The 17,202-nt window shown below is 39.2% G+C and overlaps 1 protein-coding gene across 1 annotated transcript in view; it reads right to left on the bottom strand.

Annotated features, from left to right (window-relative positions):
* Positions 1 to 17,202, bottom strand: part of SIRT7 (sirtuin 7) — an 885,398-nt gene that overhangs the window by 796,085 nt on the left and 72,111 nt on the right. The window lies entirely within an intron of this gene.

Below are 17,202 nucleotides of genomic sequence, written 5' to 3'. Positions count from 1 at the left end.
CTGTTACTCAACGAACTGGTAAGAGTCAAAAGTAAATGTAGATTTAACAAAGTGCAGCAAATCAACACAGTAGCATAGCCTCAAGACACCCACACATTTCTACTCATCATATTTACTCCCTAAAATACACACTTTTAAATGCACCTAGCAGCCACCATCAACCATACACTTCTATTTACCACATAGAAGGGAACCATTACAAAAGGTTTAATAAAAAATGCAGCATAGAGCTAAGACAGACCTCCAGTTTATGGACAAGAATATTTCTCAAAAGCGTGGTGTACTCAATGCCCCTCTTCTGGCCTACTTTGAAGAGATTTTTCATAAGTAGATGGATAGGTTATCAGTTCAGCTAAGACCAAACGCACTCCTTAGTGTAACCCAACAATGGAACTAAAGAAGTTTCAAACAGACATATTCAGGATTCTCCTCAGCCATCTATTTAATCCTTCAGGGCAGTCAGTTGATACCAGAGTTGCACTACTAACCCTCAACAAACTGAAGATACAGCTAGTACAAAAATATCTCCTGGAAACTCCCATCTCTTGCAAACCCTAACTGCAGTACCATTCAAAGTATAATGCAGCTGCAAGAACAAACCAAACATGAATCTAGAAACAGGAGCAAGCAGCCAAGGGACCCTGGAATGATGGTAGTTGTTGGGTCATAACAGAGCCAAACTTACCTACATACAAGTTGGTGGCAAAGTAGAAGGCGCACCTGTTAAAGCTACATAACGTATACTGTATATTACAGATGAACAAGCTTCACACAAAATGCATTTGTAGACAGACTCGTACATTAATCTCAAATAATGACATGTTACACGGTACACTTGTACTCACTGAGAAAAAATACAGGACAAACATCTTGTGCACACTGGTCACATTCTTATAACCACTACTTGGGTGGTAACACCTCAAACTCAGTTGAAGAAATAAGCAAGAACAATTAAAGGAGTCACACTGACAGTCCAGTAGTGATCAAAACGCAGCCCTCCCCCAAAGCAATGTAAACAAAGCTATAATTTGTGCAGAGTCCACATGAATAAGGCAAGCAGGCCAATAAAGCCAATTTGATAAAGAAAAGGGAAGAATGGATGTGGCCAAAGAAACCAACGTCACTGAAGTAGACTGTTAATGTCAGAAAACAAGAGCAGCCTACAAATCTGACAACAGTATGACACAGCATTTTGAGCCCTGTTTAACTGAAGACAATTTCGTTAAGCATTTTTTTTAATAAAACAAGAGGGTGAAGTGCATTGGGCAGGCACCAATGAACACCAGCACTGAAGCTGAGTAACCTCAAAGCAATTATCTCACTTTCAGAAGGACCAAGCACTTAAAATAACGTACAGGTACTGAGACGAGCACAATTTGTGGCAGGACTGTTCCAGCCACACTTCCAAGCATTCTAAATAACCAAATGGTCATGAAAGAAACTGAGAAGGCTTTTGCAAGTGCAAGACAAGGCAAAAGCTGAATTTCTTCCTTCTACAGGCATGAAACAAACACTTACCCAAGTTCCAAGGAATCTTAAACAGATGGTAGGTGGGAAAGAGTTTGCTAAACTGCTGGTGACAGTGTTGTTTTTTTTTTTTCTCTCCATTTGATTTTACTTTGTGGTCATCATGTATTAGAAGACAAATGGAGAAAAATAAAACTTCAAAATACAGACACCCACAGAAAAGGAGACTAGTACAGGAGATGAAAAACAAAAAAAGTTAAAATGAGGCTGGAAGTGGGGTAAATTATTACTGTCAGGAGGACAGCACATGAGGTCAGAAAACAGACTTCAGAGGGGAAGGTTAAAGGGTCATACAAAGGACAGAGGATAAAATGATACAGACAAGAACAGATTTTTAAGCAATATATTTCTTTAAAGGTTCAAGAATCAGCTTCCATCATTTTATACATAAATATAAATACAAAAAAAAATGTAAAAATACTGCTCTGTATAGTTCCATCTAATAAAGCAAAATGCATTGAATCAACTGCCCTTTTGCATTTTAAAGGGCATGGACCATAGATTCAGGAACTGAAGCACAACTGCGCAAGCTAGCAGCGTTGCTCTTTATGTCTTGCAGTGTTACACTGGCAGACTGTAGAAATGGCTTTGATGTACAGAAGAACAAGCTGCAAAGGATGCAGATTCCACGTAACCTGTGGACAGTCCCTCTAATGTTTAATATTTCCTGTTTCCCACGTTCCCTCTGAACAGGTTAACTTTACTAGCCAAAGGAATGGAGGCTGTTGATATTGTGGGAGATTCCTGTTTCACCTTGTCTAATGTGGTCTTCTTAATGGCAGCAGTTGGAATCTTCTCTTGGTCTGCCAGGTACTGGAGCTCCCTGAAGAGATGAGACAAGTACATTAAGTGATTTTAGTGCAGTTCTGAGCCTCAAAAGATAATTGCAGAAGGCAGCATTAACATCTAACATACATGGCTGCAACCCATACTAAATTTCTTTTGCTTCAAATTTTACTTAACAGTGCAACAGTGACTGCCCCCCCCCCCCCCCACAGTTCCCAGTGTTGCCTACTGTCTAATAGGGCAATTCCTAAATGGTCTCACAGTTTAACCTCATAGTTCCAACATATTCAAATGAGAACCAGGTTTCTCATTACCCTTGTTAAAGCTCCAGTTCTAAACTGCTGACCTGAAATGGCATGGCTCCCTATCTATGGGCAACCTTCCTCTCAACTTCACCTTTCAAATTCAAACAGTATGACTTACCACCTGATGACAATTATAAACAGAGGTTTACAGGATTAAATCTTTCCCATACTACAGAAAGAATCTAAACATTATCACTATTCAGGGGAGGTGACAAACTACAGATCACTCTGTGTTTAAACTGTTAAAGAATGGGCTTTGTGTATGCACAGCTCTCAAATCATACATAAACTCAAAATGACCTAACAGCTTGTGTCTACACCACAGTACACAGATTGCCTTGGTAGACATCAACCATGGTGCAAGTCATCAGAAGAGTAGCTCATTCAACAAGCTACCTTGGCCAAAACTATTTTAAACTTTTAAAAGCCGGTATTGCATTAATGAGAAATTGGGATTGGCTGAATGTAGCCTGCAACACTGTGCCCAGAGCAGGCATCTCTCTCACCCCACTCTAGCTACACTACAGCAAGTCATGTGACAATGGCCTATCTAAGCTTCTGACATTGTACCTTATACTATTCTTGCCCAAAAGCACCAAAACATTAGATGCAAAAAATGTTCAAGCAATGGTTTGTCAGCCATTTACAAGACAGAACTCAGTACCCTGACAAAACTAAACTATTGTACACATTTCAAGCCTAACAATACCTCCAAGGTTTTGTACAACTTCCAATGGAATGAACATCTTACCACTGGAACTGAAAACTACAAACCACCATGCCAGCTTCAAAATTCTTAAAAATGTACATCAGGAATACACCAATGTGATGCAAAAGCTGTGTCACATGAACAAGAGGAAATAAAAACTAATACCATTATCACTCCATTCAAACACATTCTCTTTTTCCATATGTCAGATCTTCAGAGGGTTGCTCACTTCTAGGCAGTACTACACCATTTATATATTTTTCCTTTTTGACTGTGTAATCGTACTAACCCTCTAGGAACCTTATAAATTTCTCTCAAATTTTATCCAGCTTTTAAGCAAAGCTCTATCCCATTCCTCACCTATCTTCTACTTTACTTACCAGCTCTACTTTATAACAAAGATTAAAAAAAAATTGGTTTTGTCTATAAACTACTAGTGTGTGTGTGCGTGTGTGTGTGCGTGTGTGTGTGCGCAAGCACAAGTGTTTTACTATGCAACTACAGACCTACTCATACTTGAAAGGCACAATACTACTGAAATGACATTATAAAACAGAATAAATGTACAATACATCTTGCTTTACTTCTATTTCATATGTTTATAAAATCTACAGCATTTTGTATCTATTTTCTTCTGTATGCCCCTGGATCCCCCCAAAAACTGATATTAACCTGGTTAGCTCTGTTGGCAACAAAATTAAATAAATAAATACAGAAGTGCTGGCAATGACTAAGGGAGGTGGAATGCCTTAACTACTTCATGTGGTATTAGAATAGCAGCATACTTTTAAGCCAGAAACTGCAAGAAACGAGAATAGAAGACTGGCCATTGTCACTACAATGTTCTTTAGGAAAGTTTTTCTAGCAATGCTCTGGCCATTCCAGTCATCCTTGGTTTTCCCATCACTGCAGCGTGGGACACATGCCTAACCAAGCTCCATTACTGTGTACAGTAAATAACAGGGCTTCTATCAATTATCAAGTAGCCACATCAGACCAGCACACAAATATGCTTCCATAACTTATTAATGAAGGCTAATTATGAAAAAGAGCCCTGTCTTACAGCTGAAAGGTGTCAGGCAGATAAAGAATGACTTTTGGCCTGCAAATGCCTCCGACCTCCAATACTCCACCCCTCATAGCCCCCACGAGGTACTGGAAACCTCCGTCAATTTTACAGTAATTGTAAATAGCCAAAATATAAACTACATGCTCATCTCCTACTGTTGTCTACATTCTAAACCACATTTAAAAATGGAAGCACGTCTCCAAATGTTACTCCTACCTACTTAAGGATGTGCACATTTCGGCCACTGCTCTCTACAATTCAAAAAAAAAAAAATGTTCCTGGGATTCATTCAGACTTCTACATTGCAATGATCATGATCTCCAGAACTCTTCTGCCTCGTCAAAGCCTGATCCAGAGAACCACTCAACAACTATGGTTTTTCCCCTTGCGAGGACCACAGCATGGACAGCAGTCTCCCAGGGAAAGCTGCATGGAAATGCAGCAGTCTAGGGGAGCAGATAATGCTACTCGATTATGGACTTTCCCCCAGAAGTGTTCATACTTCCCGATTTATTTGGTTTAGTGGTTTGGAGAATGGCTTAGCTGAGCAAAATTTTACTCTAGGAGAAAGTATGAATACCAGTTTTTGATTAAATTCACCCATTAACTCCTATGGAAATGCTCGCATTTCAGGTTAGTAGAGATGAGAGGGTGTGTCTGTAGGGGCCATAAATGTGACCTAATGTTTTATTCTTTCTGCCTGGGTGGTCGCAAGGCGCAGTTACGTAGGAGATGCAGAATCCTTATTTGGGATGGAGTGTGCATACAATTGTGTAGGTGGTGTTTCTGCGAGAGGGAGCACGTGTGTGGGAGGACTTGTTTGTGGGTGAATGTATGGGAGTGTGCACATGGGTATCTTGAGTGTGTGCTAGTTAGCATGTGGGGAAGGGGTTCCTAGATGTGTGGGCTGCTACAGAGAAAACTAGCAAAGTCAGGTCTGATGGTACAGTATTTTAGAGATATGCTAAATGATGTGTCCCTCTTTGTGGCTTTATTGTGTCTCTGAAAAGGACATTCTCCCTCACACTAAATAACCCACTTTAGGCAATTAACACAGGTGTAGAGGATCTTACAGAATTCCAGCCATTAGTCATCAGTTAAGAGATTTTTTAACACTACCAGTTTAGTTTAAGTAAACCTTTTAGTTTGTAACAGACATCTTTTGAGCTCTCCAAGTCTTACTTCTGAAATGCATTGAAAACACACAGTACACATGACCATACTTTCAACAGCAATGCACGAGTGCAGAATAGAAGACCAACCGAAAAAAAAAAAAAAAAAAGACAGAAAATAAACTGCTGTGACGTTCAGTACCATCAATACTTGAATTATCCTGGAAAAAAAAAATTAAGACATCATAATGATCTGTACCTTGTTCGAATACATGATACTTCCACAGCATTTATCAGAAGGCTGCGAAAACCTCCACTTTCCATGACATGCAAGGCATGGATTGTGGCACCACCTGGGGAGCAGACATTGTCTTTCAGTTGGCCAGGGTGCTGTTCGGATTCAAGAAGCATCTTTGCAGCTCCCTATGTGAAAAAGGGAAGTTAAAGTTTAGTTGTTTTTTTTTAAACTAGAATATATACACAAATTGGGTGACAGAGTTACAAAAAATTGAAGTAAACAACCAAATACACTTGGATTCACAAATAATTTGTATACATCACCCTGAACTACTGAAAATGTATTATGTAAACCAGAGTGTACCACATAAATAAATGCAACTACTATGCAGTCAAGCTCAGTCAACTAGATAGGCAGAAAAAAAAACAGCTGCGGGAGCTGTCACATGGACTTAGTTATGCTGCAGAAATATGTTCATCAACTACATTGACAAACTAGATCTGTATTGCCATTAGCTGCATGACATATGATGGAACTGCCATACTACACAAACATCTGTCAGTTTAGCAAACATTAAGATTACAGCCTAACAGGTTTCATACTGTAGCCCAGGGATTAAAGTCATTCACTACTGTGCAGCTTTGAGCAAGTCATTTATCCAGATAGCAGTCCGTAGCAGTCCTGGACCTCAAGCCAATCAATACATACATGCACTCCACCCCAAACACGCAAACGAGGAAAGAAGCTGTACAATGTAGCTGCTGCAAACCTTTCTACGTTTTGTTTCATTAATCCTTCCTTCATCTCTATTTGTTAAGTCTGGTAGCCTTCTTGAAAAGACTACTCATCTCCTAGGTACCACAATAAGGCTGTCTCTAAGCATTTAGCTGCCGAATTTAATTATGAAGCACCATTTTTAAGCAGTGCATTTCTACCATCCGTGAAATGCTTATGTCTAAGGAAGAAAAAACTGTTCTCACCTGTTCACATCCTCCCCCCAAGTACATGCACATCTAGCAGCAAATGGGAATTGCAGCCTTTGGTCATCTCACTGTCTCACTGTAGGGTACCTTGAAAGGATTCTATCCAAGTGAAAATACAGCAACAGAAAGGTGGAAATGAAAACACCATATTGTCCTATACATGCCAATCTAGGATTGATGGTGCAACACCTCAGCTACTCATTTAACCCCGAAAAAAAAAATAGTTTTTGCAGAGCTACGCCACATGCAATGTTCTGGAACACAACCATCCTCTGTGCAATACAAAGGATCATATAAACCTTCAAAGATTGCGAATTTATAATCTAATCTGCAAAATGTAAATTAGACATTGACAGCATTTACACTGCTTGTATGTCAGTAAAATGAAAAACTGACAAAGCTATAAACTCCAATCTTTAAACATATATTCTTTATTCAGCTTTAATCCCCAATGTAATCTGCTTACTGATAATAACTCTGAAATATAGCACTAGGTAATTTTACAGTTTTTTGCTAAATTAACAACCATTTGTAAATTGCTACTTGCAATATCATGAAATACTTTGCTTTTGAATCCAATCTGTTTGCTGCACCTCATATGGGTCACGTCTCAAAAGGGTTCTTAGAAAAGTTCATTTAAATGGCTAATAAAAAATGGAGTAACCATTTGAAGTGTTGGGATCTGGTATAGCAAATCCAAAAAATCTGTGACTGAATGGATAAAAGAATGGTCATGCCTATACTAAGTCAGAGATGCCACTTCTCAGAATACTCCCTTTTCTCTGAGGTATGGAAATCAGAGAGTTGGTATATACAAGTTCAGAGGGTGTGGAAGGTGCAAAAAGAAGGAGGAGAACTTTCAAGATTCTCTGTGTTTTTGGTCTTTTTCCCACCATCTTTTTGGCAGTCGGTATTTCGAGTGCCTAAATTTCAATAGGGACACAACAATATAAATGCACTGCCAGGGGAAGTTTGGCTGTTCACTGGCAGAACACAGATTTCTGCAAATGGCATTCCTAGCCAACAACTGAAAACACAACGGGCTCCAATGAAAAAAGCTACCATAAAGAATGCAGCTGCAGTAGACTGCTATTATTTTTCCAGTTAAATTTTATTCATCTTTTTTTAAACCTGGGCAAAGAAAAAAAGTAAGCAAAGTACTTAAGGAACAAAAAGTAAGCAAATTAAACTGCAGAAAGGTGAGGAATTTTTACAACTACCTTACCCGCAGAAATGCAATCTATTAGCTATGGTTAACATGCAACAGAAAAGTCAATTGCTGCTTAAACAAGTTTAGGTTAAAAAAAAATCACTTTTGTAAGAATGACAGAAACACTTAAACTACAGCCCTACCAAGTTTGCACCACCTGTTAGAAGTAAATACCTACTGAAGACATGGCACACATGGATGACCATCTCGGTGTTAACAACAGTCCCTCTATGGGGAGCTATGTCTTGCAAAAAAATTACAAATGCCTCGGGATGTTAGGGCAAAAAAAGATTTAAGTTTCCCACTGATAGTTTCTGTATAAAACACCTTCATATATAAATAAATTATATGACAGCAGAAATAAATCAATTTTTAGGATGAGATTTTTATTTTATTTTTTATTTTTGGGGGGGGGGGGGGTCAGTTTACTGTACGGCAAAATCTCACATTTCCATAAAAAATGCCCCAATGAGTATCTGAAAATATGGCAGTCCTAATTACTATGTGGGAAGTTGGACAGCCAACAAGGAGGGATAAAATAAGCAGCCAATGCTGGCTCATCCATCCTGGGAAGATGCAACAGTGTAACACTTGTGGATACTTGAAGGTAATGCAGCAAGAGGTTTAATATTGTTCAAAGGCGCAAAATGAAATGGCTGTTTGGGTCTTTTTACACAAGGCAAAAAGTTTGTGAAAAACAAGACAGGCCAGCTCTCAATTCCCTTCCAGACTGCTGCCCATGAGATAGAAGACTTCTCTGCAGCACACTAAAACAAGATTAAAAAGGTCACAAAATGAACACTCTGTCAACAAGAATATTTAAAGAATAATCTTTTTTTGTTAAATGTTACTTGCGCTGGGGTGCTCATTTTGCAGCTGAGGCACTACTAACTATTACCACTGCTGGCCAACTTCAGACGACAGCTGTCCAAACAATCATGTCATTACATCAGCAGGTGACCAGGCTTGCACACAGCACACAATTCCCATGCAATGTACAAGAAAATGCAGTACAGCTTGCCATCTAGTGACCTTTCAGTGTTTTGATGATATAAAAAGCTCACAGTAAAATAAATTAAATTAACTCTCTTTCTCCAGGTTTGTTGCAATACAAGTAACACAAGAAACAGCAAGGCAAAATTCAATGTGAAAAATAAAGTGTTTTGTTTCGTTAGCCCTCCCTTTGTACCACAATGCTAAACTAAAAGACAGTATAAACGGAGATTACGATGTCTGGCTGAAAAAGGAAAAACCTAGGTTTGAATCCAGTCAGCTTTCAACTGCATACCATGTGATCCTGAAGAATGTACTTCACTTCCAGTTTATTCCCTAAAATTGTTAAACACCTGGCAAGCTTACAGGGACTAGCCAGTGAAAGAAAAAGCTATGCAAAACCCTTGGGAAGCACCACCACTCAACCCCATTCTGACATTCAAATTTCATCCTTTTTTAAATTTCTACTTTTTCCAAGTGGAAGACACAGAAGCCCAACTGCAAATATGAAGCTAACAAAGACAGAGTTGCATATTAGGAACTGGCACAAGCATTTTTTTCCATTGGGGTGGCCACGGTGGTACAGCGGTTAACGCTGCCGCCTCACAGCAAGAGGTTCTCCGGTTCGATTCTCTGCTGGGGTGCCTTCTGTGGGGAGTCTATCCTGTGGTTGCATGAGTTTCCTTCAGGTGCTCCGGTTTCCTCCCACATTCCAAAGACATGCTGCAGGTGGAATGGACACACTAAAGTAGCCCTAGGTGCAAGTGGGTGCATGTGTGTGCCTTCTGTGGAAGGTTGGGTGCCGGGCTGGCAACTCAACACCATAAAACTCCACTGCCAATCGTTCTGTGGACTGTTGATCTGCTATAGCGACCTCCAACAGGAAAAGCCAAAAGGAGGACAAGCATTTTTGTATCAGCATGAAATGTATTCAGTTGCATCTTGCTCTGAAGGCTGGTTATCTTCAAGCAAATATGAACAGTTTGGCCACAAGTCCTTTAATTCTGGCATGAACATTTCAGTTTGTATCTTTTTAGTTAATTTTGATGTGGGCTTGAGTACTGCACATTTGGAAAGACAAATGTACTCAACAGAACAAATCAACATGGAAGAGGCAGCACAGGTATGTAAGGCCAAGGTATGAAACTAGGAAAGAGCTTAATATTATGCAGCATGGTGGTATGACTCTGGGATCCCAGTACTGGTATAATGGGGCGAGTTACAACGCAAGCATGACTGTGACCAAACAGGATAAAGAAATCAGAGAGGGGATTCCTGATAGATGAGGTAGACCCGAGAGACATTTTATGGCCAGTATAAACCAACACATGCATAAAACCATATACACATGGGACAACACTTAGCACCCCTATAGGCACCCACACCTCAATAAATGTGTACACTTACAAGCCCCAACCTCACATTACCATGTAGCTTCACCAAACTTACCCGTACCAATTAAGCCAGTGGGTGTCTGCTATCTTTTGACAGTGTTTAATATTTTTATGCCAGCCATGGCAATTTACTCAGTCGAGCCATTCTCTGAATAATCCTGAAAGGTAATACAAACAGTAGCTGCAGGCATTTCCAAGGGAGGGCACATGGTTAATTAGCATTAATCGCTACCCTGGAATGCCTCATTACCATCTACCATGGTTTGGCTGGACCATCCTCTGCACTGATACTTGTACAGTCTCTGAATAGGAGAATGTTACTGCGAGCAGCAATCCATTCTGAATTCCAGCCCACAAGTTACAATACACCTTAGAAAGCACTGTTCCTACTATCTCTACTATATACTTCAATTCATACTAATCACCTAAAGACTCAAACTGGTAGGCTTCTAAAGATGCAACAGTACTGTTGGGGTTATCACAATCTACCACACTGAACTAGTCTCACACTTTAAAAGGCCAACTGTTTTAAAACTTAGAAATACAGCATCATCCCAAATAAAATCCAGAAATATCATACTGTGTAAACCAAATGAATAACCAACCCTAGTAAATCCTTGTACAAATACAATTCTGTAAGCCCCTTAGAAAAATCACTCCATCCGAATCAAATATGTAACAAATCTAATAGTTAGACTCGCTCTACATACAGCTATTAAATAGAACACATCCTACCAGATATTAGGATTAAAACAACAAAAAAAAAAAACAGAATACCCAGCAAAAACACAACACTACTCATGCATAAAGTACACAGGATTTCCCAATCTATAACTTGCGCACACACACACACACACACACACACACACACACACACACACACACACACACACACACACACACACACACACACACACACACACACACTGCCAAGCCTCTGTGACAAATAACTACCTTGGACAACTATAGTCTTACAAATCCTCCACATCCTGTGTTAATCTAGTTTGTTAATTTTTCTCCGTTCTAAACTTGTCCCATTTATTACCCCTTACGCAACTTAGCTCATTCCCTACAGTACAGCTCTTCTGCGTATGTACTGAACTCCCAGTGGGCGTGGCTTGAGCCTTTAAAAAATGATCACCACCGTACAGTTCAAATAAATATTCATAAATTTGGAACCATGTGTGTTACTAGAAAATTGTAAATAGGAAACCATTTCAGGATAAATTAATCTTTAAATTAGTGGCATTCATTCAGTTTAAGGCTTTAGACTGGATTTTAAGCGCCAAAATAAAGTTTGTATAAACACCTTATGATATGTCGGTAACCAATCAAGCAAGAGACACACTGCCTGCAAGATTTTCTCCATATAGCTGTGAGCTTTCATATGAGGCTATGCATGTCTGTCTGTGTTACCTGAAAGCTGCAATATGTGGACAAATATGATTACAATACAAAGGCGCAGTCGGCTGTAATGGATTCAATACACATAATTCACTTCAAATTTTTCTAATCTGTACTACCCAAAATTTTCTTCTTTTGATTTCACAAAATATACTTCATAAGATTTCCTGTACCTACACAGCATACTTATAAACACACATTCTCAGTTTATACAATGTCACTATACTTAATACTGGGATATAAACCCCTTTTATTATGCAAAATGTTCATACAAGTGAACACATGAAAGCCCAGTTAATACCCTCCTAGGGCAATCTGCCAGAGATGAGACCCCAACAGTTGCCTCAAAGAAGCAAGAGATCTTTGGACCCGAAGTTGCCTGGTCTGGCTCCAGAGACCTTCATCAGAAATCCTTACTACCATCAAAATATCTCTACCCGTCTTTTTCTACTTCACATATTGTCCATGGGCTGTTTAGACTAGGGAGAAGCCATTGCAGAGGTGGTCATTTCTCCCATGGCATAAGGGAAGAAAACCCTTCAAAATTAACTTGCACCGCTGATCTGAAAGGGCCAGAGGCCCAAAAGCAGCACTAAGGTTGCAATCCTCTGTGAAATGTGATCCCCCCATGAGAAGAAAAAAAAAATTAAATACTTCAGAATGTGGATCCCGGGAGGGCAATTTTGTGCCAATAAACAGACCACTCACTGAATGAGAAGGCCTTCTCAAGCATGGTTCAAACAAAGCAAAAGCCCTCTAAACACAACCAAAAAGCAGCAAACTGGTAGGTAAAAAATCCAGTATAAACCAAGTTACTCACACTAGCAGTAAAAAGTCACTACAAGAAAATGCCAAAGTAAAAAAAAAAAAAAAAAAAAAAAAAAAAAGATTTTTTTCTTCCTCTGGGGAAAAAAAGAGGGGGGTGCTGCAAGAAGAAACTAGTCCACCTAAATGACAGTGCCACTGATAAAACAACCTGCTTGGAAGAAGGACCTCTAGGCATACCCAATTACCTGTGAGCAGTATGCGCAACCGTAGGGGTGTGACTGAGCTAACTGGTCCAAATTTCATCAGCCTGGTTAACTAGAGAAATACAGAGCTTCACTGCATTCAAAAGGACTGAACAGCAGGATTATGACAGTTAAAAAAAGCATTAATTGAAGAGTTGGTGCTACCTCAGAGATATAAGCTCAAAAGTGTCACAGCCGATTATTTTTTCATAAAATGATAAGATCACAATTACATCACTTAAAGCACATTTATTAATGGTTAGATCATGTGGACCAACATGACAAAATGATAGAACAGTACCGGACAAATTCAAAACATCTTGACTTACTACTTTAAGAAAATGGGTATGTAATAATGACCTTTAGGACTCCGTTGTTTTGCACAAGTAGAAAGACTTCAGCCATGAAATTATGAATGAACTGAGCAGTGGAGTCCTGTAGTTAGACCTGGTGCCAAATGTTGGCATCGTGCAAAAAAGTATCAAGTTGTAGATGAAAAAAAGGTTCCACAACTAGATTTTGTACTAGTAATAGCAACATTGTACAGTCGTGGAAAAAAAAGCTCCAAAAAGCATGCTAATAGTGATATTATTCCTATGGAATGTGAAAAACATAGTAAAATGGCTTAGACTGCATCTGCCGTAGAATTACCAAATGAGAGCAATGTCTTAACTGATGGTAGGGGACGGTCAGGAATTTTAAATTTAAAAAGTTGTGGTTAACATTTAGGAGGATACACAGACATCTCCACATCTACATATCTATACACACACAAAAACACACACGCAAACACGCACACAAGCAAACGCACACCAGCATGCATTTATGTGATAACAGTAAAGACTGACACCTTTACAACTTAGAAAGGGCTGTTGATAAATGTATTAAGAGTTGCACCCATCAACACAGCCTCAGAATCAAAGACGATAGAGGTTGCTTTAACACAAACTCAACTGTAGGTCTAAGGAACTCACATGATCTTAATCTAAAAAAAATATAGTACTAACAGGTGACTCCTGCCTCCCTTCTCCCTCCCCTACCAGCTGCTCATCCTGCTTATCAACTTACTTACCCACCCTCCTGACAGAGTCTTTGCCCTTTACTTCCTTTCGTCATACCTCCACCCTCATTTACAAGTTTTGAGGAAGTCCACCCACCTCTTTATTCAAACCTTCTACAACACAGCTTCCTAATCCACACAACTTGATTCTTTCCATCTGTAGTTCATCCATCTTCAAGTGTTTCTCTCTCTCAACTTCTGCTACAACTGGAACTTAATTATCCATTCACTTGATGAGCTACTCTTAAGGACACTATATGTGGATTTCTAGCCAATATAAATCTTCCTAGACTTTTCTTACACATTCCCAACACTTACGGAGAATCTGCTACATTTTCACATCCCCAGCATTTCTCTTCACTCCCACCCCACCTCCTCTTTGAAGATTACTGCTGTGCTGTAACTTCTTATGCAATACTTCATTCTGCAGTCCATGCATCGAGCCTATCCCATTAGGTTGGGGGAATGTTAACTAAAATACATTCCAAGATTATATCCTCCTCCTTCCATCTTTTATCTCCCTTATCACCCATTCATGTGACATACTAAAACTTCCTGGAGTACTTTTCTGACTCTGCCTTCTGCACATCCTACCAATTCTCCAATGGTGTACTTAATTCTAGCCAGCAATGTTAAAACTGACTCAGATTTAGCCCCCATCACAAAAATCTTCTGTTAAACTACTTCCTTTTCACCCATCTTAATTTACATTATACAACAGACAGCTTCCAATTTCCAGTTCGCATGTTACTCTTGCATAAGAAAGCTCATTAGTTCACCTTGAGCCATTTGCAGGCATACATTTTTGTACTCCGCAACCCTGTTCACTTCAACATATTCTCAAAAATTTTCTTAGTTCTTTGCTCAGCTTTCACTCCTTTTCAATATCTAAGTTAACACCATGGTTCAAAAAAATCTTCACCTTCTTGGTGGTCCTGCTTACTTATACCTGTACCACTAACATTTGTTTCACATTCAGACACCCACTATACCCATCTCAAGACAATCCATTGGATCTCCTGAACTTTCACCTCAACACTCACCCAGTGTCACATGAAATACTTTTGTAAACACGCAGGACTTTCCTGATGAGGCGCTAGGTGAACTCAACTTAGGAAAAGTGCTAAACAAAACTGTCACTGTCCAGTGTAGTCTCCAATCTCCTTGGAAGCTAAAAGCAGAGAAAGTAAGGAGGACAAACTAATGTTTTTAAAAGAGAAAAGCATAGGTCTTATCCTAAGAGCCTCATAAGCTCTCTCTAGAAGTAGTCCTTTCTACAAGAAGGCAAAAGACTTCAAATACTTGGCCAGTGAGCACAATGAGAACCATCGGTGTTTTGTGATGGCTTTCCACACTGGGGTGAGTGTCATAACCTAATACCTTACAGACAGTTCTGCAATTGCTTGGTTGGCAGGGGTGCCTTACTAGGAGATTGTTAGCAGTGCTAAAAGAGTCAGATGAGTTTATACCTGGAAGCCCTTCCTCAAGCTATACTAGGACTTCAGGACAATTTTTAATTCTCTCACGCCTGCCAATCTACACTTTCCCACTACAATAGTAATTTGTCCCCCCTACTTCCATGGTGAGAGATGCACATAGCACAAAAATCAGGCAGTCCAACCCAAATATGATGACTGCAACAGTGAAACACGAAGAAAATCTTTATATTACACATGCAATTACAAATGCGAAACCCTTCCCCCATATATATGAAGGGTACTGCACATGTGATTTAAAGTACCATGTGTACATGGCTTGGCAGAGTCGCAAACATCCCTAGTAAACAGGCTGCATGCCAACCACATTTTCTTCTAGTAGATGCCGTCAATGTAGTGGATCAGAGTCTGATCCTGCCACAAACAGGTGAATAAGCCAGTGACTAACACACTCCCTGCTTTACCCCACCAGCTCCTCATCTACTGCCCAAGCTGCTAGCCAATCACAGGTTATGCATTTTTTAAGCAACTTCTTTGTTCTCAGTTATGATATATGCAATCATACATTTATATAAATAAAAAAAAAATGATGCATCACTTATAATATATACAGTCACTGTCAGTTACACATTACACAGCTTATTCAATTCCTGTCTTCTTTCAAAACATTATTCTGCATGTATTGCTACCACAATTCCATTTTTTTTCCTATGTAATCTGCTCCCTCCCTTTTCTAAAGATCACACTTCCAGTTCTTTAATCTCTGCTGCAGAGTTCTTTACTTCTAGTACAGCTGGCTTTAACTTTGATTTCCATTTTCTAGTAACTGTCTTTTAGGAAGCCACCAGCATTAAAGTCAGCAAGGCCTATGTCTAAGCAAACTATAACAGCTCAAAAAAATTATTTCCTTAGTTGGACCAATTTGCTCACCCAGCATTTGACATTAGTCTGTAGTTACTTTTTTAAAGTCTTGTGAACTCATTACACTGCACACAAAAAAAAACTCCAACATTTGCCATCTACCAGAGGCAAAATTCTCTGCAGTCTGCTTGGAGTATAAAAATTTAACCAAACACTTCCAAGCAAATATCCTAAATCTTCTAGACATTATTTGGGAGCTAAACATACATCATCCCATTGTTTCATTGTGAATTCCTTATTCAATCTCTTTTCCCAATCCTTTCTAACCTCCTTTAAAAAAATCCTATAGTACGGAATATTTTACATGCCCTGCTAATTATTTGCAATAGCAGCTTCTGTTCCACATACTAAAGTGCTGGTCTTTCGCGTAGAATACCACTGTTTCCCTTTGCCTATATTCTATTTATCAAATTTTGACAGGGAAAGTAATCTCTGTCCTGTAGTTCAATGGAATGCTTGGCCTCTGTCCTGTAGTTCAATGGAATGCTTGGCCTCTTCCTATTGTATTATCATACATTATTACCACTGTAGTACATATCCATAAAACAGAGCAAACAGTTTCTCAGCTTTTGTTTATCTTTTGTTTAGTTTCTGCTCACATAACCTTTGCTGCTATATATAACATAATCCTTTTTAATTCAAGCTCCCAAGTACTTCCTTTAATCATTTCCTCATAAATATGGGCATTGCTGAACCAGTTTGTGTGTGGGTGTACAGTTTACACCTATTACCTTTATTTTAACTTATCCCAAAAAGGCTTTAAACAGTCTCAGAATGTTCAGCAGTGAAATGTTCTTTTATGATTTTACTAGCTATAAAACATCTGCAAATAAAAGCCAACTTTTCTTGATTACCAAATCAATTACATTATTTGCCAATGGTTCTAAATACAACAAAAAGAAAGGGGATACAGGACACCCCTGCCTGGTTTCTCTGCTCAAGACAGAACACAGAGGACCCCACCAACTTTAATTTCCACCTGCCACCCCCCATACAGCCGGCTAATTAACCTTATATTACACACACACATATATATATATATATA

The sequence above is a fragment of the Protopterus annectens genome, chromosome 4.part0, assembly GCF_019279795.1.
Source record: "Protopterus annectens isolate FY-2018-M chromosome 4.part0, PAN1.0, whole genome shotgun sequence".
NCBI lineage: Eukaryota > Metazoa > Chordata > Ceratodontiformes > Protopteridae > Protopterus > Protopterus annectens.
The sequence above is the reverse complement of the archived record's forward strand: the minus strand, read 5'-3'. Positions and strand labels throughout refer to the sequence as shown.